A 14,260-nucleotide genomic window follows, 5' to 3' on the forward strand; every position below is an offset into this window, starting at 1 on the left:
TCCAAGTTTTTGAATACACCCTGATCAGTCTTATGATAAGAACGGATCAACGGGGCACTGTGGCTTTTCGTGAAAGGCAGTGTTCTTGTTAGCTATCAGACATCTTGAGTCATCCTGTGTTGCAGAGCTACCAAATCTCACTTGACAGGAACTAAATACTCCCACACATGGTACAAAGTTCACTCTGCTCTGGATTTAATGGTCTTCTCAACTGATTGGAAGAAAAAAAAATTAACTTTCAGGTGGGTCACTTCGTAGATGCAAGTGGCGGAACATTTGCTATTAGCTTAGCATGTTTATGGTCGAGTTAATATAAATATCTACAATTACACTTGAAAAACGCAGAGGTTACGCTTAGGCCAATGGTGAATTAATCTTCTTCTAGTGAGGAACGTTCTCACAACTTTGGCTAACGTTACCTACAGGTCCTAATAATGTTTTAAAGAAACTTTTTTATCTGAACCTTTTTAGGATGTTTATTATTTCAAATAATGTTCCTATAAGGTTTAAGGTTAACTAAGACATAACTTTTTAACTGCAACATTCAGAGGATGCTGTGAGGATGTTATAAAGGCCTGAGATGACAGAACGTTTTATTATAAAACATTCCTTTAATGTGATATGTTAACAAAGGTGGAACGTTTTGCCTGCAACATTCTAAGGATGTGCTTTGGACGTTGTTGGGGTAACACATTAAAGATGTTCTTTATAAAACGTTCCCTCAATGTTACATGATAACCAAAGAAGAACATTCTCCAAGAAACATTCTGGAAATGTTTTCAGGATGTTATTGAGGCCTGAGATGACAAAACGTGTTTTATAAAATGTTCCTTTTAATGTAATATGTTAACAAACGTTTTGCCTGCAACATTCTGAGGATGTTTTTTTGACGTTTTTGGGGTAACAGATTACATATGTTCTTTTTTAAAACATTCCCTCAATGTTACATTTTCAAAGCAAAATTTGAATAATTTTTTCAGGAGGTTATTATTTTTTTATAGAACATTCCTGTGATGGCAAATATTAACACGATCATGGTCAACGTCAGATTTATTTCTAGAGTGCTTTAAAAAGCAAACTTGTTGCATTTGTTTGAAAAGGATGTTTTAAAAAATATGATGTCACCACATTTTCCTTTTGAAAAAAACAAAGAAGCACGTAATTCATGATAAGCTGTAAGCAGATATTGCATGTTTACGGTGGCATGTGTGATTTCCCAACTAGACATTTTTGGTTCTCAAAACATTCTGAGAATGTTACCATTCATTGTTCTAGGAATGTTTTCAGTGGGACGTTTTATTTTGGTTCCCAGAATGTTCTTCTGAAAGGTAGGATAACGTTATTTAAAAACATTCTTGAAATGTTTGGTGATAACCTTCTAAAAATGTTTTTGATAACCTTCTTAAGATGTTTTTGATAACCTTCTTAAGATGTTTTTGATAACCTTCTTAAGATGTTTTTGATAACATTGTTACTATTCTTAAAACTTTTTCAGCTGGAAATTTTAGTTTGGTTCCCAGAATGTTCTTCTGAAAGGTAGGAAAACATTTTTTAAAAACATTCTTGAAATGTTTGGTGAAAAAAAAAACATCTTAATAAAGTTATCACCAAACATTTTAAGAATGTTATCCTACCTTTCAGAAGAACATTCTAGGAACCAAAAGAAAACTTCCCACTGAAAACATTCCTAGAACAGTAAATGGTAACATTCTCAGAATGTTTTTAGAACCAACAATTTCTAGCTGGGTTGTCCAAGGATGATCCTCGTTGTGAAACTGATCTTTTATTCCTAATGTAAAAGAAGGAAATGTGTTGTACTTTATTGCTCAGAGCGTTAAAAGAACACATTTATATCTGATTCTGGTGGCTGTGGCTCAGTGGTTAGAGTGCTGGACTTCGAATTAGGGGGTAGCAAGTTTGAGTCCCAATGCAGTCAGCATGTCATTGTGTCCCTGGCCAAGACACTTTAGCCCGAATGACTCCTGTCGGGATTGTCCACAGTACTGAATGTATGTAAGTCGCTTTGGATCAAAGCGACATGTAATGTTTCAGAGTAGTTTTTTTTGCCTTAATGGGGCATTCATGTGAATTATCCCTGCAGGGATCTTTCTTTCCGCTTTTCATTTCGTATCAGTTCCAAAATTGAATTGGTTTCTCTATTTTCCAAATATACAGGCTTCCAGTAAGTTTCATAGACATTTGGGCAGTCATTTTTCTATTTACAGACTAGCAGACAAACTGAGCCGCAAATATAAAATTCACACAAGAGTTAATAGTCATATATTTTATTACCCATGCTAGCAAAGTATGGGATTAGTTTTGTATCATAAAGATAAAGCAACACATTCTCAGAATCAAGCAAAACTAAGAGTTTAAGAGAAAAAAGAACTGAGTCAAGCAAAATACATTTTATTTAAAAAGTAAAACTATAAGTTGCAAACAGATCATTTGTTTAATCATGTAAACTATAAGTATTTTTTCTTTGTTTTAACATATATTTCTTGTTTGCAGTTATTTTTGCTTCTTTCTCAATGATCAGACTTTTGCTCTCGCTTGCGCTCCCTTATTTTTTGTTTTCGATTCTGACACAAACATCCCAGGTGGGCGGGACTTTCAGGGGTGCGTCCCCATTGGCTACTCAGTTTATGAGTGAAAGCCCACAACACAGATTGTACAGTGCAACTCATGCAGCAAACTTCAGAGTCCACTTGGCCACGTTTATGTTGGTGCCTCCTGGGGAGTTTTCATGAAAATATCGGATTTATCTTATGGATTGCTGTGCATTATACTTGTGTTGTGTAGTTTATACTTTATATATTTTAATACCTGAACACACTGCTGCTGTTAAATAATTTCCCAATTTGAGATTGATAAAGTGTCTGGCTGTTTATCTCTTTATTTTATAGATGAAAAACACATCTATGTATTTTCAAGCTAAAGGTGATACACAATATAAACTATTATTTTTTCAAAAGACATGTTACATTTCAAAAGCATACAGTATATTGCTATGTTTAGGACAAACAATTAAAGACTGCTTTAATTTAACAAGTTCTACAATATAAAACTGGCAGATTTGCTTTATTAAACAGAGCAGACCTAAGCTGCATACTAACACAATTAGGAACATACTCACATCTTACTATGTTGGTCTGAAGAGCTGAAGCATTCATACACAATGGATACAAACTGTGTTGTCTCATTCTATATCCTGTGAGAAAATGATATACATTTAGCATTAAAAACTTGACATACTATTCCTTGCCTGAGAAAGATATAAATAATTAACAGATTTGAATGGAATCTCTAACATTTGAATATAGAATAAAGACAAAAGAGTGATTATACAAATTACATTTATTGAAATTTGAACCAGAAGATGAAGTCTCAAAGAATGTTTTAAATAAAAGGACATAAAACAAAAAGGTGGATAATAATAAAATATATTACATTTATTTGTAAAGACATACATGTGGTCAAATGAAATGACACTGAGCCAGTGATAACGGCTACGCCCAGCATGGATGAAGCTGGTGCAGGTCTTTCTTCATGCCCCCCTTCAGTGGATCTGATGCTGTCCCCTCACAGGAAGTGGCGAACGGGAGAAGACTTCTGGACACCACGCTGTCTCAATGATCCACACTGTTAATATGAGAGGAAAATAACTGTTTTAGGAAATGAAAAATCTGAAGTTAACAATCAACAGGTCTCCATATAGAAAAGAACAAATTAATTGTTCCATTAATTCAACTTTCGAATTGGAAATGAATAGGAAGAGAGCTCAAATCTGATACTTAATACGAGTAGCCTATATGTAGCATTTTGCAATGCATAGAAGAGAAGCCAAAGCTCAACATTTGTATGACAAACAAAACTCAGCTCAGGGGCAGTCATGGCCGGTAGAGAGAAGTAGTAAACTCAGCCTATGAAAGCATGTTGGTAGTGTCAGGCACACAAGTCCGTTTGAGTGTGTGTGCCGGTGTCTGAACGCTCACGCACTGGTAGCTAAGTAGCTAACTGCTGTTAGGCTACTTAACTAGCATTGTTATGGATCTAAAGTTAGTAAAAGCTAACTTGCATAGCACAGCTTTGCTTTACTTATCACTTAACACAATAAAGAAACAGTTGTAGTAGTATAACGTTTAGTTAGCCAGGAAAATCAATTAAGAACAAATTTGGCGTGAGACACACGCCCTTCACTCCATTCACACGCTCACACTCCATATTTCTCACGCAGAGAGACGCGTGCACTCCACTAGCACCCCCCCCCCCCCTCGTTGTTGGCATTCGCGAATAAGAGGGCTTCATACTCCACTAGCACCCCCCCCCCCCCCCACTCTGAACTCTGTTCAAAACTTGAGAGCCCTGAATTCTTATTTTCAATGATGACCTGACAGGAGGCAAAAGGCTTCCTGAGGGGATGGGGGTTTGGAGGAAGAAAATAAAAAGAAAGACTCCGGGCACTACAGAACCCAGGAGACAACACAATGACACAGAGCAGAGATGACAGGCATAGCAGTTAAACATATAACATCTCTAAAACAATACTGATGGGGTTCAATCAGTCATTAAAATAATATAGAAAATTCATCCATTCATTCATTCATCCATTCATTCCTTCATGGCAATGTATACTCTAGGAGAGGTCAAGACAGTGAGCATCAGGAAAGGTAGTTGCAAATGTGTACCAGGGTGTTTGTAATAGTGTCCCTGAAGGTGTGGGGGGAGATAAAGGTCTCCATCTTCAAGGATTTTTTGCATGATATTCCAGCTATCAGCTGCTGCAAACTGAAAGGTGGAGCGGCCAAAGGATGTTTGTAGCTGACCGGGTGTTGTGCGTCGGGGGTGGGTGGATTTGCAGTAATTGTGTGAGGTGGAAGTTAGTAAGGATAAGGATAGAGGGTGTCGTTTTTCCTCATACTGATATTCTGAACAATCTGTGCTGTTGTATTAGCTGTAAAGTGTCTCTACTGCAGGCTATTTTTATTATATGTACAGCACTTTGGCTCGACCAAAAATCGTTTATAAATGTGTTATATAAATAAAACTTGATTTGATTTGATTTGATAGAAGGGGGTGAGGCCTAGGAATGTTTTATAAACAAACATCAGCCAGTGGATATTGCGCCTGGTCTCAAGAGAGGGCCAGTTTGCCAGAGAGTACAGATCACAGTGATGTGTCCTGTAGGGGGCATTGGTGGCGAAGCGGATGGTGGAGTGATACAGAACGTCTAAATGATCGAGAGCTCCTTTACACGCCGAGCGGTAGATGGTATCACTGTAGTCGAACAGAGGAAAGACAGTCATCTGGACCAGAGAGAGTTTAGCTGATGAAGTAAATGAGGAGCAATTCCTATATAGAAAGCTGAGTCTAGCTTTAACCTTGGTCTGAATTTTGGAGAGATGTTCTGAGAATGACAGATTACTGTCAATCCAAAATCCCAGGTATTTATAAGATTTAACTATGTTGAGGTCCTGGCCATCGGCGGTCACAATAGTGCTAGTTTGGGAGGCACCACTGCGGCCAATCCACATGACCTTGGTTTTAGTGGTGTCCAGGACCAGGCCGGGCAGAGAGATGTGACTGGATTCTCTGAAAACTATCCTGAAGAGTTTTTTAGGACAGTATCTGGGGAAGGGCCATCAGTGTACAGAATCGTGTCATCGGCATATAAGTGGATAGAGGAGTTGCCCACTGATTTCTCCATGTCATTTATATATATTGGGAATAGGATGGGTGCTAGGATAGAGCCTTGTGGTACTCCCTTAGAGATTGATAGGGGCTGTGCCATCAGATTGTCAGATTTGACACACTGCGCATGGACAGTTAGCTTTCAAACCAGGTTATCGATTGGTTAGTGACACCAATGCATCTAAGCTTTCCCAGAAGCGAACATCTCTGGTCCAGATGACTGTCTTTCCTCTGTTTGACTACAGTGATACCATCTACCGCTCTGCGACTTTGTTAACCACTTTGAAAAGAAGGTTGATGATATTCGCTCTTCTTTTTCTGACTCACCTTTACTCACCGCTGGGTCACCAGACCCTCCCTTCACCCACACACTGACCTCCTTCTCCCCTCTCTCTCCAAGTGAGGTTCTTACCCTCGTTACCTCGGCCCGTCCTACCACCTGTCCTCTGGACCCTATCCCCTCAAAACTCCTTCAGACTATCGCTCCTGATATTCTACCGTTTCTCACCCATTTCATCAACACTTCTCTAACTTCTGGTCCCTTTCCAAACAGTCTCAAGGAGGCAAGAGTAAACCATCAGATCCTCCTTCGCACTCTCCAAGAACTTGGAGTTTCAGGCACTGCACTTTCCCTCCTCACCTCATACCTCAAAGACTGCACCTACAGGGTAACTTGGAGAGGGTCCAAGTCCGACCCTTGTCAATTAACTACAGGGGTCCCTCAGGGCTCTGTTCTTGGTCCCCTCCTCTTCTCCTTGTACACAAACTCGCTCGGGTGTGTCATTATCCCGCATGGTTTTTCCTACCAGTGCTACGCTGAAGACACCCAACTAATTTTGTCCTTTCCCCGCTCAGAGACCCAGGTCGTTGCACGCATCTCTGCTTGCCTAGCAGACATCTCTCAGTGGATGTCTGCTCATCACCTCAAGCTCAACCTTGACAAGACTGAACTACTTTTCCTTCCGGGAAAAGATTGTCCCACTCTTGACCTAACAATCAACATCGGCACATCTGCTGTTTGCCTGACTCAGACTGCAAGGAATCTGGGTGTGACCCTAGATAACAAACTGTCCTTCACTGCAAACATTGCTGCTACAACCCGCTGCTGCAGATACACGCTTTACAACATCAAGAGGATACGTCCCCAGCTGACCCAGAAATCAGTGCAGGTTCTGGTCCAGGCTCTCGTCATCTCACGCCTAGACTACTGCAACTCCCTCCTTGCTGGTCTACCTGCATGTGCCATCCGACCTCTGCAGCTCATCCAGAATGCAGCTGCTCGTCTGGTCTTCAGCCTTCCAAAATTCTCCCACACCACGCCGCTCCTTCGCTCCCTTCACTGGCTTCCAGTAACTGATAGAATCCACTTCAAGACAATGGTACTTGCGTACCATGCTGCGAATGGATCTGGCCCTTCCTACATCCAGGACATGGTTAAACCATACACCCCAGCACGTGCACTCCACTATGCATTGGCCAAACAGCTCGCTGCACCCGCACTGCGAGGGGGACCCAAGTTCCAAGATCAGCTAAAACTTGTGGGTTTGCTATCCTGGCTCCAGAATGGTGGAATGAGCCCCCCATTGAAATCAGGACAGCAGAAAGCTTACACATCTTCCGGCGCAGACTGAAAACTCATCTCTTTCGACTCCACTTCGAGCGATAGAATTACTAACAAAGCACTTATATACTAATAAAGGGCTGGCTTATCTAAAGCCAGTTGAGTAGCACTTGAAATGTTTGGCTCTATGAAACCTGATGTACTTGTATGATTCTTTTTTCTTCAAGGTTGTATCTTCCTGGTCGAATGCACTTATTGTAAGTCGCTTTGGATAAAAGTGTCAGCTAAATGCAATGTAATGTAAAAGCAGTTGGTGATCTACAGTGTCGAAAGCTTTGGCAAGATCAATGAAAATGGCAGCACAGTATTGTCTGGAGTCAAGGGCATTGATGATATCATTTAGCACTTTAAGAGTCGCCGTCCCACAATCATGACCTGCACGGAACCCAGACTGCATGTCAGATAGTATGTTGCAAGCCTTCAGAAACCATGTTAGCTGTTTGCAAACTAACTTTTCTAACACTTTCGCTATACAGGGTAGAATGGATCTCGGTTGAACCAAGGACTCGGTTTTTTATCCTCGTTTTTTTTATGGGAGCGTGTTTATTGATTACCATACCAAAGGAGTCATAAAAGAAGGAACATGCAGCGTCGATGTCAGTGATCAAGCTAATTCTGTCCCACTTGATAGCAGCCAGGTCGTAGAGGAAGGCTTGTTCGTCAAAATGTTTCAGTATTCGTCTGTGAGTGGTAAAGACTGGCTGTTTAATTGTGCCGCCATTACAAATGCAGCCAATAAGACAGTGGTCACTGAGATCGCTACAGAAGACGCCAGTTTTGTACCTGTCAGGGTTATTTGTGAGGATGACATCAAGGAGGGTGGCTTTTTCTGGATTTTTGGTGTCATACCGTGTAGGAGTGATGATAACCTGCAAGAGATTAAGAGAGTCCCATTGTTTTTGGACCTGTGCAGGAGGGTTGAGCATGTCCCAGTTTAGATCTCACAGAAGCACATACTCAGAATGAGTGGGGGGTGCCAGGAGGGTGCTGAGAGCAGGTAGGGTACATGCTGGGGCAGAGGGTGGGCGATAGCTGCCCGCGATTGTCAGTGTAGAGCTATTTGCCAGTTTAATGTTTACGATAAGTAGGTCAAATTGTTTGGGGACAGATTTACTAGTGGCGATAGAACACTGGAGGTGTTGCTTTGTGAATATAACTACTTCACCAGCTTTAGATGATCTATCCTGCCTAAACACATTATAACCAGCGATGCCGATGTCAGAGTCTGCGATATTCTTCTTCAGCCAAGACTCAATGATGACAATTACCTCCGGATTTGAGCTGTGAACGAGTACTTTTATCTGGTCAATTTTTGGCAGTAAGCTTCTAGCATTTACATCAAGAAAACCTAAAGCTTTACGAGAGTAGAAGTCAGGGAAACTCAGATCATTGTGACAAAGGTGACATCAGGGCACGGGTCAGAACTAGGGCTACATACAAGGATCAGGATGAACATGCACATTGCCCGATATCATCAGTAGTAATACAATCAGAGCACGGCCAAGAGCTAGCAGTGAGTCACAATGCCTAGTTTGTTTTGTGGACACATTGACAGTGGAATGTAGCGTAATCATCTTGTGTAGAGACCTCATAATCACACATGATAGTAGTGGCATGGTGTCAGAGTTTATGTTAAGCACGTCGGTTCGCATTTGTTATGCGCAGGAAGGGGTAGGGAGGCGGTGAATAACGCAAGGAAAAAGCAGTACAGTTTGGGATTAGCCATTATTAATCCAGTGAAGGTAGGAAGCAGCACTCAGCCAGAGGTCAACAGTCCTTGGTATCAGTATATAATATCGATTGTTCGTGGTTATCCGGAGGTTAGCAGTCCATAGTCCAGCAAGCTAACTAGTTGGTTAGCTAGCAGGTAGCTAGCAGCAGGGCAGGTGGAAGCAGTCCTCAGCTACAGCAGCACAGCAGAGCAGGGCAGGTGAGAGCAGTCTTCAGCTACAGGAGCACAGCAGAGCAGGGCAGGTGGAACTATATCTCAGCATTTCCAGGAGTCAAGGCTAGCCTGTGTGTCTCTGGTGGTCGGGAGAAGTCATGGCCTGGCTCGACGCCTCCCGTTTCTCGTAGCCTCTTGACTTCCCACCCAGTAGGCCTACACAGATGTAGTTATTGGGAATGGTCTTGGCTTGACTTCCAGTCCTCTGCTCAGTATTTAAAATCCTCAAATCACATTGTTTTTTCTTCTTTGGATGAGGTAAAACAATTAGTTAAATGTGTTTTCTCCTCTCCACTGAAGGCTAAAAGCTCCTTTATTACTTCTCCATTTCCCTCCAAAAACATTTCCTCCATCCACACCACAAACAATTCTCAATATAACAGACTGTATAGTACAGCACAAACAAGACAAATGATCAATACTTACATATATTTTCATTTGTAGTATTATAATAATTGAAATGCTGGTTCTTCTGGGGGTCTTCTGTCCGTGCTCAGGTACCGCAGCTGCACTGTACAACCGCTGGAGGACTGGGCTGTCACTCAAAAACTGAGTAGCCAATCGGGACGCACCCCTGAAAGTCCCGCCCACCTGGGACGTTTGTGTCAGAATCGAGGGAAACAATTAAGGAGCGCAAACGAGAGAGCTGCAGCGAGAGCAAAAGTCTGATCATTGGGAAAGAAGCAAAGACAGCATACAAACAAACAGATGTGTTAAAACAAAGAAAAAATACTTATAGTTACACAAATGATTTGTTTACAACTTATAGTTTTATTTTTGAAATAAGATTTATTTTGCTTGACTCAGTTTTCTTCCCTCTTAAACTCTTAGATTTGCTTGATTCTGAGAAAGTGTTGCTTTATCTTTATGACACAAAACTAATCCCATAGAAACAGGGCTCGATATATTAGAGTTTCAGTCGATTGGTTGATCCACTACTTACTGCAACAACGATTTGTGCAAACATTCATAATCTCCTGATGATGAACCCTTCTAAATTTGGGATTCCCTGAATTCATTTTGGTTTTTTCAATCGTACGGAGAGATAGTTGGATATACACACCATATACAATTTGAAGAATAAGTTAGAATACACTTTAACATATCCAACTACTCAAACAAAAACTGTAATATATTGTAAACATTACTTTGCAAAGTTGTTTGTGAAATGTCAATCATTTGTTGAACTAAAATGACCTTTTATGGAACTCATGATAACTTTGGTGACCTTTTAACTCCAGCAGTGTCATCAGGTCAAAAGGTCAATGTGCCCTATTTATTCATTTAGGACTGAAGACCTAGTAAACTATTGACATTCTCATCCTCCTGAGCCTTACTTTGTCTTTAGTGCAAACAAGCCGAGGCTAACATGCTCGGGGCAGTCAAACCTCCCCTAAAAGCTTGTGTCTAAATAGACTAAATAGTCAAAGAAAATGTCCTGAAGTGAACAGGAAAAACGATGGAGTGACATTTTCCTAGATTAGATGTATATAATACTTGTTTTAAATTGTACGCAGTTTGTTGGCAGAGTAATTTTAAGAAAATACAAAAGCATATTTTCTATTCAGCTTTTGTCTGTGTTGGACAATTACAGTGTTACAAACATTTATGTAAATATTCATTAAGACACAAATCCTCTTCCCGCACACTGCTTCGACTAACATGACAAACATGCTGTGTTGGCATAATAACCTAATCGAGCCGCCTGGCAGGACATTGTTGTAAATATCACTTTGGTCAACATTGATCACTCTTTCATATAATGTGCCCTTGCGAGCATTAGTGTCAAAAACACCGCAAGCACCTGTTCATTTTGTTCCCCTTCTTTTAGTGCTGTTATTCCGGGCTGTGGGTCTTATAAATAACTAATAAAGACCAAAGATACGACACATTCATCTTAATGGTAGGTGGCTTCGGGGACAGGTGTGCCGGCTTTTTCCTACCTTTCGTACGACAGCGTAATTAATCTGCTTTGTGCCAAGTTAAGAGCAAAGAGTGGACTATGGAAAGAGATAAATGAAAAACCAAAAGGGGAAAGTCATGAATTTTGCAGTGAAATCAAAGTGATGAGTGTCTGACCTTGGCTACCTTTTTACACTTTCTTCTTCTTCTGTCTTTTCTTTGCAGCACTTTCTTAAAAATAAGGGGGAAAAGGTGACGTTCCCGAAATAGAATATGAACGATGGAGAGGTGATGCTAGCTAAATGGAGAGGGGGGAGATATTAACCATATGTGATTCATTTACAACAGCATGCTTCAATCTGAGCAGGGTGGCAGGCGCCGGGGTTGGGCCCCATGCCACCTGAGCGAGGGAGAAAGAGTGATCTGCTGCTCGGTGAGGGGATGAGCAATGAAAACAGATCCCTTCCAATCGATACGCCCTTACATTATCGCTCACACCAAACCCATCCCCCCTGCCACTTCCCTCCTCTCCTTCCTCTTCGGCTGGCTCACTTCCTCTGAGCCTCTTTGTTCTCCTACTTCATGGGACTCAAAGATGAGGCCAATAAAGGCTGAACAATGCGCTCTGATTCATCAGGCGTCCCAGAAGCACCCTGAGAAGAGCGGTAATTTTCATGTAGGCGTCCACCTAGAGGCACCCTCGGGATGTTTTGTGAGACTCTTCTAAAACTGGGGCGGCATGCTGCGTCAGTAAGTGAAAGTAGAAGGGGGGTTGGATAGGGTAAGGGGGGACGGCAAACTGGCGAAGGGGCAAAAACCACAGTGACCAGATGGAACCGCAGATTGTTTAAAAGAGGGCTACTGCCTCAGCAAAACCATATGGGGCAAAAATGCTATTTAACGGAATCTCATTTATGTTTTTCACAACATGGTGAACAGCACTGGAGGATCTTGTAAACAAAAGATAAAGTACTAATGCTGTCAACATGTGATGTGGAGATGAAAAAAGAGAAATAAACCTAGCAGCCTCATCTGCTTCTGTGTTTCTCCGGGGTGTGTTTGGAGTTTTATTTCAACTCGTGAGCAATATTCCAAAATAAGAGCACATTTTGGCAGGCTAAATCTTAGCTTTGGGTTACAAAAAGCTTGCCAAGGCTAATACTGTGATTGTACGCAAGAATAAATAAGACAAAAAAAAATTGATGATGATGAATTAAACAGGAAAGAAATGTATATTAAGTCGTGGGATAAGAATATTGAATTACGACGCTTGATGGGAGAAGACAAGCGTATGGCAGAGGATTAAACACTGTAGCTGAGCACTGTCTGACGGAGCAATTATATTTTTAGCTGTCTGTTTTGTAAGCTGTTTCACCTGCCTGTGATTTAATCGGGATTTATCCGAATTCCTGCCTCATGCATCAAGGGGATTTTTCACATTAAAAGACAATAGAAGGGCCGAAATAGATAATAGAGCCCCTTTCAGAAGTCCATTTCAATGCATGCTTTCTGCCATGCTGTGAGCTAAAATGTCTCTCTGCATCCCAGGCAATTAAAAGTTTCCATGAGGAATAAAGATTGGCATGTTATTTAATCTGAAAGAGAAGACACAGGAGTAAAGAAGTGGAAAATGAACAACCTTCCCCCGACTCGTCCTCGGAGTCTGTTTAGGATAATCTAACTCGCTAAATTAAAGAATGATGATAATAATAATAACGATGATAACAATAATTATCCCCTCTTTATTTCATCCGCTAAGTAAATAAGCAAGAATAATATCTGCCCACAGTTTGTGCACTATATCGTAATTACGTCTAATTAGAGATATAGTAATTAATAAGTGTCTCAGGTCAGGCGAGTGTAAATTGTTGTGAGACGTTCTCGGCGCTCGGCGCTAATTTGAAATCGCGCAATAATAAATCAGCTGCGGGGAGAAGCTGTCAGAGAGAAAGAGGTTCAGGGGACCGTGGTGTTTTGGTGTTTCAGGGCTTACTTAATTAGTTGGAGGGGAAAGCCGAAGATAAACACAGATTGTCATCCAAACACAAGCCGAGCCTTTAAACAGCTGTAGGTCCTGATCAAACCAAGGTGCTGGACCCACACATCTGGGTGTAGTGGGGGTAGCATTCTTGCTCTGTAGGGCGTAAGCATGTGTTTTTTGTCCTTTTTAAAAATAGATGTTTTATTAGTTTATTTTAAATCAAATAACTTTATTTATCTGTCTTTTTATACAACTTCATTTTCTATTCAATCATCTGTTCCCTGTTACTTTTTTATTTGTGCAATGTAGCACTGGCCCTGAAAGACTTTTGAATGAACGAATGGCTTTAAACCCACACAATTATTTAAAATAAATGTTGAAAATTCAAATAAAAAAAAGATAAAATGTCATGTCAATACCTTCAAAATTGTTTTTTTATGCAATGGAAATCTTCTGATGTATGAAACAGCCTTGCAAAGAAAACCATTAAAGTTATAATAGTTGATTAGTTTCAACAAAAAGTGTGTAATGCTAGATTATATAGAGCATATACGCAGAGCTCAAAAGATGTTCAACTTATTTTAGAATGTGTGTACCATTTTACATTTCCTAAGTCGACACGGTATGTAATAATATAAACAATTTCCAGTTTGTGATATTGGTAAAAATGACCATTAAGCCCATTTTACACAATAATCTTACTTTAAAGTGCATATTGAACCATGTCTCATACCAAATGACATTCCCACACAACCTAACTGTATTCTTAGTTTCTTTCAGAGGGAAATGGATTTGCTCCTGTGGTTTCAGTTTAAAACACCCTTTCACCCATAATGTACAATGCAGTTTGTGCATAGAACGGTACATTTTAGGACACCAGGCTGTGATGTTATAATCTTGTACATATATTTTTTTATCTTTATTGTAAAGCATGACTACGTGTTTTGGCAATTCTGATTCAGTGGTTCTCAATCTTTTTTATGCTTGGGAAAAAGGAGTGTCTCTTTGCAACCCCTGACGGTATAAGATTTGTGTTTTCTTCTGAAACATTCTTAGGCATGAAGAGGAGAAACTAGCTTTAAAAAAAAGGGAAGAAAAAAGGAAAGATTAGAGAAAATTC

At 40.5% G+C, this 14,260-nt stretch overlaps 1 protein-coding gene and 2 long non-coding RNA genes across 3 annotated transcripts in view; 2 read left to right on the top strand and 1 right to left on the bottom strand.

Moving 5' to 3' along the window:
- The window catches only part of LOC307017215, a 219,949-nt gene that overhangs the window by 151,522 nt on the left and 54,167 nt on the right, over nt 1-14,260 (top strand). The window lies entirely within an intron of this gene.
- Nucleotides 1-14,260, top strand: part of flrt2 (fibronectin leucine rich transmembrane protein 2) — a 56,905-nt gene that overhangs the window by 25,287 nt on the left and 17,358 nt on the right. The gene's annotated exons all lie outside the window — the stretch shown is intronic.
- LOC307014027 lies at nt 3,393-9,780 on the bottom strand. The gene is made up of 3 exons (XR_013801140.1): nt 9,684-9,780; nt 8,096-8,181; nt 3,393-3,624 (listed from the first exon to the last, which is right to left on the bottom strand). It is a non-coding gene; the product is annotated as an uncharacterized lncRNA (long non-coding RNA).

The sequence above is a fragment of the Notothenia rossii genome, assembly GCF_949606895.1.
Source record: "Notothenia rossii genome assembly, chromosome: 8".
Classification (NCBI taxonomy): Eukaryota; Metazoa; Chordata; class Actinopteri; order Perciformes; family Nototheniidae; genus Notothenia; species Notothenia rossii.